We start from the raw sequence: 15,283 nt of genomic DNA on the forward strand, positions 1-15,283 counted from the left end.
TAACGTTAGTCCCTTCCTGAATCATCTGCATGCCTCAGGCACTCTGCTATTCTCCCTCTGCTCCTTCTTGCTGCCTGCTCCATTTCTCTGTACCCATTACTGGATGTTCCTCCAACTCCTGATTCTGTCCAACAAAAAGAGCAAACATCAATTTCTAATATGAGACCTCAAAGAGGAAGAAGGCTTAAACCAAGTGTCAGTGAGTAGGAATTCCAATACCAAACTACAAAGCATTCTTGTTCCCTACTTCAGTGGTAGTAAGGATGGAAAGCACTCAAGAAGTTCCACTTACATACAAAGCCACGTATATTTGCTTTGTATATTTGTATATTAGCTGGGACTACAGGCACATGTCACCACATCTGGCTAATTTTTCAATTTTTGTAGAGACAAGGTCTCCCTCTATTGCCCCAGCCATTCTTAAACTCCTGGGCTCAAGCAATCCTCCCACCTCACTGCAGTTTCAAACTCCTGGGCTCGAGGGATCCTCCTGCCTCAGCTTCCTGAGTAGCTAGGACTACAGGTACACATCACCACACCTAGCTGATTAAAATATTTTTTTTTCTTTTAGAGACAGGGTCTTCCTATGTTGCCCAGGCTGCTTTTGAACTCCTGGCCTCAAGCAATCCTTCCACTTCAGCCTCCTAAAGGTGCTGGGCGTGAGCCACCGTGACTGGCCCCAAGCCCAAGTTCTTAACCATTACTCCCCTAAAACAACAAATGCCTTTAGGAGATTCCAGTTCTGCCAAGATCAATATTTCCTTCAGCCTCAGGAGTATGTGTGTATTTATATTTGTCATAGATTTAGATAAAATGTATGACAATTATAACAATACCTTGCTTAAAGGATAGAGAGGAAGAAATAGGTTATACATTTCTTCAAATATATGAATTGTTAGTTTTTGTTTAGGACAGTCAATTATCTTTTAAGGGGATTAAAAAATGAGGAGAAAAATCTTTTACATATACTCAAATATTTACCGCTTCTGAAACTCTTCATTCCTTTGTTTAGAACTATGTTTCTATGTGATACATGTGGTATCATTTTCCTTCAGCCTGAGGAACTGTTAAGACATTTTTTGTAGAGTAGATCTGCTGGCAACAAATACTCTATTTTTGTTTGTCTAAAAAATGTATTTCTATTTTGTGTTTTGAGGAATACATATGTTGGATATACAGTTAGAGGTTTACAGTTTTTTTCTTTCAAGACCTTAAAAATCTTGTTCTGTTTTCTTCTATCTTGACTTGTCTCTGCTGAAAATCAGTGTTAATACTATCTCTGATCTACTGTTTTCTCTGGCAACTTTTTTTTTAAAAAGATGATCAACCTTATGTCATGTATGTTTTATTTTATATTTTTAACTTTTATTTTTAATTTTTATGAGTACATAGTAGGTGCATATATTGATGGAGTAGATGAGATATTTTGATACAGGTACATAATGTATAATAATTCCATCAGGATAAATCCATCACCTTAAGAATTCATTATTTCTTCATGTTACTGACATTCCAGTTATACTCCCTTAGTTATTACAAAATGTGTAATAAGTTATTGCTGACTGTAGTCACCCTCTTGTGCTGTCAAATACGAGATCATATTCATTGTATCTAAGTAGATTTTTGTACCTACTTACCATCCCCATTTCCTACCCCTGCCCCTACTACCCTTCCTAACCTCTGGTAACCATCCTCCTACTCTCTGTCTCCATGAGTTCAGTTGTTTTAAATTTAGCTCCCACAAATGAGTGAGAACATGTGAAGTTTGTCTTTCTGTGCCTGGCTTATTTCACTTAACATAATGTCCTCCAGTTCCATCCACGTCATTGCATATGACAGAATCCTACTCTTTTTTATGACTGAAAAGTATTCTATTGTGTATATGTACCACATTTTCTTTATCCATTCATCCGTTGATGGGTACTTACGTTGATTCCAAATCCTGGCTATTGTGAATTCTGCTGCAATAAACATGGGAAGATAGATATCTCTTTGATACATTAATTTTCTTTCTTTGGGGTATACACTTAGCAGTGGGGTTGATAAATCATATAGTTCTATTTTCATTTGTTGAGGAATCTCATACTGTTTTAATAGTGCCTGTACTAATTTACATTCCCACCAATATTGTGTGAGGATTTGTCTTTCTCCACATCTTCACCCATATTCATTATTGCCTGACTTTTTAATAAAAATTATTTTAACTGGGTGAGATGATATTTCATTGTAGGTTTAATTTGTACTTCTGTGATGATCAAATATTGTACTGACCCAAGCATAGAAAGTCAACACCAAGACAAAAGTATGGCAAATTGCAGGGTCTTTACTGCCAGCGGCCGCGGAGGACTCGCGTCTCTGCAACCCGTGGCCCCAAAAGGAGAGTGTCAAGACCTTTTATACCCGTAAAACCACCTCGGGACTGAGGGTGAGGGGCAGGGGTGGGGGTGAGAGGCTTCAGACGTTCTGAGGGCTAGTGGATTCTGTAAATCACCTCCTGGGCGGAGATGAGGGTGAGGGGCTCGGGACATTCCAAGGGCCAGGGGACTTTTGACATTCTGATTGTTACTTAAGTGGTTCACAAAAGTCAAGATTAGCATTTGTTTACACATTGTCTGTGTAGGGTGGAAATTACAGTCCTTAATTACTTATTACAAGTGGCAGGGGCCAAGATGGTGTGGGTTTGGACTGCTTGCCTGTCACATTTGGGTTACAGAGAGCAGTTTCAATAGAAAGCAGAGGCATGGTTGAGGTATGCAGTTTTATGGGGCTTTTACCATGTCACAAATGATGTTGAGTACCTTTTTATATACCTGTTTGCCATTTGATGCCTTCTTTTGAGAAATGTCTATTCAGATCTTAAGCACATTTTAAAATCAGAGAACTACATTTGTTTCCTATTGAGTTGTTTGAGCTCCTTATATATTTGGGTTATTAATCCCTTGCCAGATGGGTGTTTTACAAATATTTCCACCCATTCTTTGGGTTGTCTCTTCATTTTGATGATCGTTTCCTTTGTTGTGTAGAAGCTTTTTAACTTGATGTGATCCTCTTTGTCCTTCATTGCTTTGGCAGCCTGTGCTTTTGGGGTACTACTGAAGAAATTTCTGCCCAGACCAATGTGCTTGAGAGTTTCTCCAGTTTTATTTTATTAGTTTCATAGTTTGGGGTCTTAAAATTTAAGTCTTTAATCCATTTTGATTTTATTTTTCTATATGGTGGAGATAGGGGTCTAGTTTCATTCTTCTGTATATAGATATCCAGTTTTCTCAGCACCATTTAGTGAAGAGACTGTCCTGTCTCCAGTGTATGTTCTTGGAAACTTTGTCAAAAATGAGTTCACTGTAGATATATGGACTTACTTCTGGGTCCTCTATTCTGTTCTATTAATCTATGTGTGTCTGTATTTATGCAATTACCATGCCATTTTGGTTACCATAGCTCTGTATTATAATTTGAGTCAGGTAATATGTTTCCTCTAGTTTTGTTCTTTTTGTTCAGGATGGCTTTGGCTATTCTGGGTCTTTCATGGTTCCATATAAATTTTAGGATTTTTTTTCTATGTCTGTGAAGAATGCCATTGATATTTTGATAGGGATTATATTGAATCTGTAGATTGCTTACAGTAGTATGGATATTTTAATAATATTGATTTTGTTTGATTTATGAACATGGAATATCTTTCTGCTTTTATTGTGTCCTCTTTAATTTCTTACATCAATGTTTTATAGTTTTCATTGTAGAGATCTTACACTTCTTTGGTTAAGTTTGTTCCTAAGTATTTTATTTGTAGCTATTGTAATGGAATTACTTTCTTGATTTCTTTTTCAGACTGTTTGCTGTTGGCATATAGAAATGCTGATTTTTGTATGTTGATTTTGTATCCTGCCAGTTCACTGAATTTGTTTATCAGCTCTAATAGTTTTTTGGTGGTGTTTTTAGTTTCTTTAAACATAGGATTATATCATCTGCAAACAAAGATGATTTGACTTCTTCCTTTTCAATTTTCATACCATTTATTTCCTTCTCTTGTCTGATTGCTCTAGCTAGGACTTCCAGTCCTGTGTTGAATAACAGTGGTGACAGTGAACCTCCATTTGTTTCAAGGAATATTTCAGTTTTCTTCTTAATTTCTTCATTGGCCCACTGGTCATTCAGGAGCATATTGTTTAATTTCCATGTGTTTGTATAGTTTCCAAGTTCTTCTTGTTATTGATTTCAAATTTTAGTCCATTATGGTCAGAGAAGATATTTTATGTGATTTCAGTTTTATTAATGTTTTTAAGACTTGAGGCTGGATGTGGTGGCTCATGCCTCTAATGCTAGCACTTTTGGAGGCCAAGGCAAGTGGGTCACTTGAGTCCAGAGTTTGAGACCAGCCTGGACAACATGGTAAAACCCTGTCTCTACAACAAAATACAAAAAATTAGCTGAGCATACTGGCATGTGTTTATAGTCCCAGCTACCTGGGAGGCTGAGGTGGAAAGATCACCTGAGCCTGGGAGGTCAAGGCTGCAGTGAGCCATGGTCACACCATTGCACTCCAGTCTGGGCAACAGAGTAGACCCTGTCTCAGTAAATAAATAAATAAATAAATATTTGCTTTATATATCTGGGTGCTCCAGTGTTGAGTGTATTTATATTTACAATTGTTATATCCTGTTGATGAATTGATCCTTTTTCTGTTATATAATGACCATCTTTGTCTGTATTTATAGTTTTTGTCTTGAAATCTATTTTATCTGATAGAGCTACTGCTGCTCTTTGTTTTTAGTTTTCATTTGCATGGAATATCTTTTTCCATGCCTTTATTTTTAGCCGATGTGTGTCTTTATACGTGAAGTGTGTTTTTTGTAGGCAGCAGATCACTGGGTCTTGTTTTGTTTTGTGTTTTTAATCCATGTAGCCACTCTACCTCTTTTGATTGGAGAGTTTAGTCCATTTACTTTCAGTGTTATTAATGATAAGTAAAGACTTACTGATGCCATTTTGTTATTTGTTTTCTGTTTGTTTTGTGGTCTTCTCCTCCTTCCTTCTTTCCTTCCTGTCTTCCTTTTTGTGGAAATGATTTATCTGGTGGTATTTGATTTTTTCTTTTATATTTTTTTGTGTATTTGTTGTAGGTATTTGATTTGAGGTTGCCATGGTGCTCGCAAGTAACATCTTATAACCCATTTATTTTAACTGATGACAACCTAACTCTGATTGCAAAATCAAACAAAGAAACTAACAAGCAAGAAGAAAACTAATGAAAATTTAATACTTTAACTTTATTTCCTTGCTTAAGTTTTTGTTGTTTTGTTTATATCTTGTTATACTCTCTGGGTCTTAAAAAGTTGTGGTTATTATTTTTGATAGGTTCATCTTTTTTAGTCTTCCTACTCAAGATATAAGCAGTTTGCATACCACAATTACACTGTTATAATATTCTTTGTTTGTATACTTATTGTTACTTACCAGTAAGTTTTGTACCTTCAGATAATTTCTTATTGCTTGTTAATGTCCCTTTCTTTCCAATTGAATTCCCTTTAGCATTTATTATAGGACAGGTCTGGTGTTTAAAAAAAAATCACTCAACTTTTGTTTGTCTGATAAAGTCTTTATTTCTCTTTTATGTTTGAAAGATCTTTTCACTGGATATAATATTCTAGGATAAAAAGGTTTTTTCAGTGTGGGTCAAGACGGCCAGTATGTTAATTCTAGCTAAATAATTATAAGCTTGATTGACTCACAATACACTGAAGTTTATACACCAAACTAAACTATGTTATTGGTGCAGTTATTTAGAAATCAAGCAGCAACAGAAGGCCTAAGGTAAAGACCATCTGAGAGTGCAGTAACACTGGGGAACACTTTGGGGTGGTTGCGGAGCAGGGAATACTGCTCTGGTCCCACAAATGCCTTCTCAGCATGGGAACTGTGTAAGGGCTTCATAAAGAGGGCTTATGCAAAGATCGCTGAGAAGGAAGGTGACCTCTGCTCACAAGATCCCGAGGGTCTTTGCAGATGGGAGCTGACAAAGAGGAGAAAAGCCTTGCAGGGCAGAGATCATGGGACACCTCAGGCTCTGCCTAGGTTCTCTAAGGATCTCAAGTGCTCTCCGCCTGACTATCTTACCTACTCCTTTACCCTCCTTTTCCACGCCCATAAGATCAATGAGATTGTGCACATAATAAAAGTGTTTGGAGCCCAGAGCTCAAGGCCAACGCATTTTCCATGCTTATGTTGATCCCTGGACCCATGCTATAACTACTACTCTTGCATCTCTGTCTCTATTTCCTTTTCTCAATCCCTCGTCACCGCCGGGACTAAGGGCGCCCACGTAGGGGTTGGGCTGCTACCCAACATTTCAGCACTTTAAATATATCATACCACTAGTCTGGCCTGTAAGGTTTCCACTGAGTAATCTGCTGCCAGACATATCGGAGCTGCTTTATATGTTATTTATTTCTTTTGTCTTGCTGCTTTTAGGATCTTTTCTTTATCCCTGACCTTTGGGAGTTTGATCATTAAATGTCTTGAAGTAGTCTTATTTGGGTTAAATCTGCTTGTTGTTCTATAACCTTCTTGTACTTGAATATTGATATCTCTCTTTAGGTTTGGGAAATTCTTTGTTATTATCTCTTTGAACAAACTACCCTATTCTCTCTCTTTACCACCTCTTTATGGCCAATAATTTAGATTTGCCCTTTTGAGACTATTTTCTAGACCATGTGAGCATACTTCATTCTTTTGTTATTCTTTTTTCTTTTGACTTCTCTGACTGTGTATTTTCAAATAGCCTGTCTTCAAGCTTACTATTTCTTTCTTCTGCTTGATCAATTCTTCTGTTAAGAGATTCTGATGCATTCTTCAGTTTGTCAATTGCATTGTCTAGCTCCAGAATTTCTGCCTGATAATTATTTCTGCTTTTTAATCATTTCAATCTGTTGGCTAAATTTATCTGATAGGATTCTGAATTTCTTTTTTATTTTGGATTTCATTGAGCTTCCTCAAAACAACTATTTTGAATTCTCTGTCAGAAAGGTTACATATCTCCATCACTCTGAAATTTGTCACTGCTGCCTTATTTAGTTTGGTGAGGTCATGTTTTCCTGGATGGTACTGATGCTTGTGAATGTTGTCAATGGCTAGGCATTAAATAATTATATAATTTTTCTAATCCTTGCAATCTGGGCTTGTTTTTACCCTCCCTTCTTGAGAAAGCTTTCCAAGTATTCAAAGGAAATTAAGTGTTGTAATCTAAGTCTTTGGTCACTGTCTGGCAACTTTTTGTCATTAGTTTTTGTCAATATGTGTTGATATAATTTGTAGTTTTCTCTGTTTTTATCCTACCTGAGGATCGTTGAGAGTCTTGGATCTCCAGATTGATACTTTCATCAAATGTAGAAAATTAGGAGCAGCAATGCCCCCCTAGTCTCACAGATGCCACTGCTGCTCCCACCCCTTCACTCCTCAGTTGTGCAATGGGCACCTGCAACAATGAGAATGACTACCTCTTTAAAGTTATCCTTATTGGAGATTCTTGTGTTGGAAAGAGTAATCTTCTGTTTTGATTTACTCAAAATGAGTTTAATCTGGAGAACAAGAGCACCATTTGAGTGGTTTGCAACAAGAAACACCCAGACTGATGGGAAAACAATAAAGGCACAGATATGGGACAGAGCAGGGCAAGAATAATACCAAACTATAACATAAGCATATCATCGTGGAGATATAGGTGCCTTATTGGCTTAAGACATTGAAAAACATCTCACATATGAAAATATAGAGCAATTGTTAAAAAAAAAAAAAATAAAATAAAATAAAATAAAAAAAAAAAAAAAAAAAAAGAAAATATAGAGCAATTGCTGAAAGAACTGAGAGATCACGCTGATAGTAACATTGTTGTAGAGTTATCATGGACAAATAAGAGTGATTTACAACATCTTAGGGAAGTTCCAACAGTTGAAGCAAGAGCTTTTGCAGAAAAAAATGATTTGTCATTCAGTGAGACATCTTCTCTAGACTCTGCAAATGTAGAAGCTACTTTTCAGACAATTCTAACAGGATATCCCACATTGTTTCTCAGAAGCAAATGTCAGACAGACCCAAGACGACAGGACCCCAAGCAACAATGTGGTTCCTATTCATGTTCCACCATTCACTCAAAACAAACCAGAGGTGCAGTGCTGTCAGAACATCTAAGGCATTTCTCTTCTCCCCTGGAAGGCTATGTATAGGCCATTTCTCAAGTCTGAGATTTAAACATTGAGGACAGCAAAAACCACCCAGTATCAGGCCTCGGAAACAAATACTCCTTATCTGAGGAATTTAGAAGAAAGCAAAGATCATCTGTTAACCACAAAACAGGCAAAACTCCTTATCTGAGGAATTTAGAAGTAATTAAACTTCCCTAGTACCTAAAGTTGGCATCCGGTTCCAGGCCTCTCTTCAACTTAAAGTTTGTAGGTAACTAGAATTTCTATACAGCTCCAGAATGCCATGCCAAAACTCACTGTGCAATCCTTACTGACATTAAGGCACCAAAATTACTATGGATGTAATCATTTATTATGGCCTATTGGCTAGTATGGTCCAAATTATGCTCAAGCTCCTGCCTTAAAGTTCATAACTACTAAGGAAAAATCCACCACAGTGCACTCCATCCTCTCACTGAGGTGCCATGCTTCACTCTCTGGCAACGTTCTTTCTTTCTAATAGAACTTTCCTTTTTCAAACCTATACTGTTGTCAGTAAACTCTTCTTACCAACCTGCGACTCAACCAATTCTAGATGCTGGGGTTCTGATATCTCACCTGGCAAAAATTTTTGTAATTCTTATGTCATGTTTGTATCTTACTACTTCATACTTATGATTTTTTCCATGTCTTCAATGTTTTGCTTTTAGTTTTATAAAATCATCCACTTATCCCTAATGATTGCAACTTTTTTCATGCTATGGCTTCACTAGACTTAGTTTAATAAATGGAATGTTTGGATTCCTCAATTATGTTGACTTTTCATTCTGGAAGCCCATCACTGAAAGACATAATAGAACTTGATCACTAGAAGTTCAAACCTATTGGTCTTGATCAAATCAAACTAAGACCTTAGAAATAAACTGTTACTTTGCCACAGAGAGGCTTATAGGTAACATACTCATCTCTCAGTGCAGTGTATATTTCCTCAAATGTATATTTTCACAAATCGTGCCCTATAAACATAGCAGGGTTTTGAGAGCTTAAAGATGTTCCGTTATTCTGGAATTCAATTCCATTATTCTGGAGCCTCCAGAAATATGTATAAAGATCCTCTTGAGTCTTTTTCTACTTCTTCCTCTCACTCTCCTTTCTTTTTTTCTTTCTTTCTTTCTTTCTTTTTTTTTTTTTTTTTTGAGATAGGGTCTTGTTCTGTTGCCCAGTTTGGAGTGCAGTGGCATGATCACGTCTCATCGCAACCTCTGCCTCCTGTCCTGGGTTCAAGCGATTCTTTCACCTCAGCCTCCCAGGTAGCTGGGACTACAGGTGCATACCACCATGCCCTGCTAATTTTTTGTATTTTTGGGGAGAGATGGGGTTTCACCATATTGGCCAGGCTGGTCTTGAACTCCTAGCCTCAATGATTCACTTGCCCCGGCCTCCTGAAGTACTAGGATTACAGGTGTGAGCCGCTGCGCCTGGCCTCACTCTCCTTTCTTATTAGTAGATTAGTGTCATTTCAACTACTTGCTTAATGCTGTACTCCTACTTACATGTAGAGCTGCTTCTTTTGTGTTACAACTTTATGTTGTAGGCTTATGTATCATAATTATTTTTGTAAAATAAATTTTTACTTTACAATTGTATAGTAAGCCTAACAATCTTACAGAAAAATGCACAAATTCTGTGTATAGCTCAATAAGTGAACATGCCCATCCATGTAAACAGTGCCCAGATCAAGAAATAGAACTTATGACCCGTTCCCCAAAAGTCCCTATTGTGACCCTTCACATTAGTGCACTCCTCTCCAAAGGTAACTGCTAACCAGACTTCTAAAACTAGATATTAGATTTGCTTGTTTTTAAGCTCTATATGATGGGAATTGTACAGTGTACATTCTTTTTAGTGCAGCTTCTTTTACTGGTATATTTGTGATTCATCCGTGTTACTATGTGTAGCTTTAGTTGATTCATTCTTTTATATATATGATATTAGAGTGTATGAATATATCATGCATCTTTATCAATGTTGACCACAATAAGGGACATAGCCACATTAAAACTATAGTTTCTTGTCCATTTAACAAATTTCCACTGGAAGACTTTGGAAAGACTGTTGGACCTGAGTTCTAAACACTGTTCCATTACACTCTGTATATACTGAACTCTAAAACTCAAATTCATGTTAATTCAGGAATACTTATCAACTGTGTACTATGTCCCAAGTACAATGCTAGACACTAGGGCTGGGGGCCCTTGAGGATTTCACAGTCTAATGAGAAGGTGTAGACATGTAAGTAGATAATCACAATATACTGTAGAAAAATGTTAGAGAAAGCCATAATTATGGCTTCGTTAAAAGTACTTTAAATGATGTAATTTTTAAAATATTCAGTTTCACAAAAGGCGTCAGCCTGTATTAGGGGACTAATCCTCTGGAATTCCCAGAGATAACTTTAAAGATCATTTAGACAGATTTAGAAAGATTACAGAGAGTTACTCTTTTCAAAGAGTCTCAATGTTCCCTCAATTGAGAAGATTCCATTATGCATCAAAGAAATGCCAATGTTATTTCCCACAGACTTTCTTTCCTCTGTGTTCCCCTTAAATACCCTCAGCCCCTTTCTTTTCTTAATTATGTCTTCTCTCAACAAGCTCGTCTGTTCTCATGGCTCTAACACTTGTATCTGTCCATGACTCCAGTATTTTTAACTTTACTCCAGTCTTCTCTCTGAGCCCATATGTAACTTCCCTGGCATTTAACTACCTATCAGGTAGCTCGACTGGCACGTCAGTTCAACGAGACCATAATAGAACTGACAGCTGTCTACACAGTCCTCCCCTTCCTCTCTTTTCTATCCCAGCAGAGCTGCTACTAGTCACTCAAGCTGGGGGCCATTTTAGACTCTATATCTTCCTTCACCCTCCATATCCAATCAATCATAAGGCTTATTAATTCTGCCTTATAACGATGTCTTGAATCTTTCCACTCTTAATTTCACAGCCACATTCTGATTTAGGCTTCTGCCATCTCTCTGGATTATTGCCACTGCCTCCTCACAGATCTTTCTGACTTTAATCTAGTTTTTCATACTGATCTACCTTCCAAACCATGATTTAGAATGCAAATCTGATCATATTGTTTTCTCACTTAGATATCTTCAGTGACTCTCCATTGCCCATAGTAGTGATTATCATAAGGTGTGCCCTAATTTGCTGCAGTGGATTAAGATGTGCCAAGGGTGGCAAAGCTAGACAGGTGTGTTGCAGCCCAGTGAACCAGATGTGTTTTCATTTCCATGTGTAGTATGAATGGAATGGTTAGAAAGGACTGGCTACAAGATTTGGTCCAAAGTCCAGACCCTTGCCAACTTCTCTAGTCCATCTCTAGCACTAGTCCATCTTCATCACCTCACACCTTGTTATCTGATGACTGACGTGTCCTGTGGCATGCCAGGCTGTTTCATGTCTATGGTCATTGCACACAGGGCAAGCTCTTCCGTCAATCCAGAGAGAACTTCTCCCTTTCTCTACTTGGCAAAATTTAGTTCAAGCTCTTCCCTCTTGAGTAGACTTCTCTGAGTTTCCAGGCCATTCCAACCTTTGTGCTTTCATTGTAACTCATGATCTACCTATATTAGGGCACCATCATGCTTAAGCACATCTTTTGGTTAACATATTTATCTCTCTTGCTAGTTTCAACTTTTTGAAGGTTTTCATCTTTGTTTTCCCAGTGACTTGCACAAAGAAGGATCGAAAAAATATTAGGTGAGCCAAGTGCAATATAATAACTTATATCAGTAAAGATAGGCTAGTTTATGCTGATGTGACAAGTAACGTAACACAATAAAACTTTAATTATGAGTCATGCTATAATCAGTCAGGTTGATGGATGTATGCTCTATATCAACTCATGCTTCTAGGATCACCCTGGAGAATTATGAGTACTTGTGTGTGTGTGTGTGTGTGTGTGTGTGTGTTTACATGCACACATTCACACATATATTAGTTTTTTATTTTATTTTTTCTAGACAGAGTCTCACTCCGTCACCAGGTGTCAGGCTGGAGTGCAGTGGCACGACCTCGGCTCACTGCAACCTCCACCTCCTGGGTTCAGACAATTCTCCTGCCTCAGCCTCCCGAGTAGCTGGGACTACAGGCACGTGCCACCACGCCTAGCTAATTGTTTTGTATTTTTAGTAGAGACGGGGTTTCACCATGTTGGCCGGGATGGTCTCGATCTCTTGACCTCGTGATTCGCCCGCCTTGGGCTTCCAAAGTGCTGGGATTACAGGTGTGAGCCACTGCGCCTGGCCCATATATTCGTTTTTTAAGTTTGTGGTATAATATATATAAAATGTACCAATTTAACCAAAGTGTACAATTGAGTGACATTAAATATATTCACAATGTTGTGCAACCATTACCACTATCTAGTTCCAGAAATTTTTCATCACCCCAGATGGAAATCTTTCACCCATTAAACAGTCGCTCTCCATTCTCCCCTCCCCTAGCTCAGCAGCCACAGTCTTCTATTGCCTCTGTGGATTTGCCTATTCTGGACATCTCATATAAATGGAATCATACAATATGTGGCCTTTTGTGTCTAGCTTTTTTACTTAGCATAATATACTTAAGTTTCATCTGTGTTATAGCACATATTTGTACTTTACTTCTATTTATGGCTGAATAAGATCTCATTGTATGTATATAGCACAATTTGTTTATCCATTCATCAGTTGATCGACATCACATTGTTTCCATCTTTGGCTGTTGTGAGCTGAGCTGCTATGAATATCTGTGTATAAATTTTTGTTTCAATACTTGTTTTCAGTTATTTCAGGTGTATACTTAGGAGTGAAATTGTTGAGTCATATGGTAAGTCTATATTTAACTTATTGAGTAACTGCCAAACTGTTTTAAATAATATAAAAAACATTTTCTATTTCCTCCAGCAATATATGAAGGTTCTAATTTCTCCACATTCTCAATGCTTATTTTCCATTTAAAAAATTATTATTATTATTATTATTGCCTATGCATGCTCTTAATACAGTCACATCATTCTTGCTCATATTTTCTTGGCCAAAGACAGTCACATGATCACACCTAGCTTCAAGGGAGGTGGGAGGTACAGTCCATCATGTGCCAAAAAGAGGAGCACTGGAAATTTGGGAGCAGCCTCAATGACTATCACACAGCTAATATCAAGGGAGATGAAAGGTTACATCAAAATAGACTCATTATCTCTCTGCAAGTTCATATGCACAAATTAGGTCACTCTCTCTTACTTAAATATTATAAAGTTTCCAGCAGGAAAATAAACAGAAAATGACTAAGAGTAGAATTGATGTTAGCTCAAAGAAGATGGAGGGGAAAATAAGGCCAGGGGGAAAGAAGAGCAGAAACAAATGAAAATCCTTTAAAGTAGGATACCTTATTTTAATTACAAATACATTTTTAGATAACGTACAAAGGCCGGTTGCCTTGGAAAAAAAAAGTTAGATTTCTTCTTTTTAGTACAAAATATAGTATAGCCAAATACCACCCAAACTCTAGTAATTAAGTTCTTCCTTTCTTTTTCGTTCAAGCACTAGGATGTCTAGGGATAAACTTCCATACTAGAATTAATTCATGTCTCAATAGCGTCACAGGTAACTGCTGGAGTACATTTGTTAAATGAATTAACCAAGCAATCATATTCTGTTGAAGCTACAAAATCAATTTTAAAAATAAGGAAGTAGAAATGTGCATGGAAAGATTTTCCTTAAAAGTCACGTTTGATGTAAACAAGCATCTTTGGTCACCCAGCAACTGCTCTTCTGGAGTTCTCTTTCATGGGGTAATTTCAGCTGGCAGCTGGTGCAACCTTGAATTGGTACTGTTTATTTTTCCTCCTCCCTGATGTGTAGAGGTCATTGCTGATAATAATGTGATTGCTATTCATTATTATCTGGATATGATAACATGGCAGAACTGCCTCAAAATGCTCTTTTTGAAAATCTTGACATTGACTGCAGGTACAGATACAGTTAGACATACATTTTGAAGTCAAAGATATTTACTATTTAGAAATAAAAATGACGTACATGGTGACATTTTGGGCTGGATGATTTACCAAAAAAAAGAAGAAAAATGACCTCCATGGGTAGTGGATGGAGAACAAGCGTTGTTACACATTTTTCCATTTTGTACCTGTTTAATTGATAAATAAACATTCATTATTCAAACTGCCTGAGTTTGAATCTCGGCTCTACCTCTGCCAGTTGTGTGTTCTTTGACATACTTATTAATCTTTCGGTGCTGAACTTGAATCATCTACAAAAATAGAGCTAGTAATAGTATTTACCACACTACCATGTGAGGATAAAATGAGCTTACATACATAAAATGCTTAGAACAATGTCTGGCAGACAATGAGTTCTACGTAAGTGATGGCTTTGAATGTTTCAGGATTGTGTTCCCTCTTGACAAATCACTTCCTTTCCTACCCCTCTGACCTTCCCTGACTGAGTTAGGCACCCTCTGCCATGTGCCTCTCTGACATGCTGTCTTCCCCCTGGCTAAACAGCACTTAAAACAGAGCTGTGTCTTTAATCACCTGTGTCCTCCAAGAGCTAGAAGCTCTGAGTGGACAGAGACTTGTTCGGTCTTCATCATTAAATCCTCATGGGTTCGATGACTCACTCACCTGTGTGTGCCCTAAGCAAGGTAGATAGAGTAAGGCTGCAGAAGTGGCCAACCTAATTTACTAGGGAACACGGAGAGGGCAGCAGTTTGCTGAGATTTACTAAGAATTTGCATGAACTCTGAGAAGAAAATTTTGAACAGAGAATAATCTTAACTTGAGGTCTTGCAACATTCCTTGGGCATGTAGCAGCTACTGGCTGCCCCACCAGAAAACAGGCATACAAATACTAATTGTCTTAGCTTTAAACCCTTTCATTGCAAGTAATGGGATTCACTTGAACAATAATATAGTATATAGTTTCAAATAGCTATAAGGAAGACACTGGATTTTCCCGCACTCACACCAAGAAATGATAGATGTTTGAGATAATTGATATGCTAATTACCATGACCTAATCACTATACATTGTATGTATA

The 15,283-nt window shown here is 37.4% G+C and overlaps 1 pseudogene; it reads left to right on the forward strand.

The window, feature by feature from the left end:
- Positions 1–7,463: 7,463 nt before the first annotated feature.
- LOC105718898 (ras-related protein Rab-11A-like) lies at positions 7,464–8,184 on the forward strand (annotated as a pseudogene).
- The last annotated feature ends 7,099 nt before the right edge of the window (positions 8,185–15,283 follow it).

The sequence above is a fragment of the Aotus nancymaae genome, unplaced genomic scaffold (genome assembly GCF_030222135.1).
Source record: "Aotus nancymaae isolate 86718 unplaced genomic scaffold, 86718_ANA_hifiasm-v0.15.2.pri h1tg000010l, whole genome shotgun sequence".
In the NCBI taxonomy this organism is placed as follows: Eukaryota; Metazoa; Chordata; class Mammalia; order Primates; family Aotidae; genus Aotus; species Aotus nancymaae.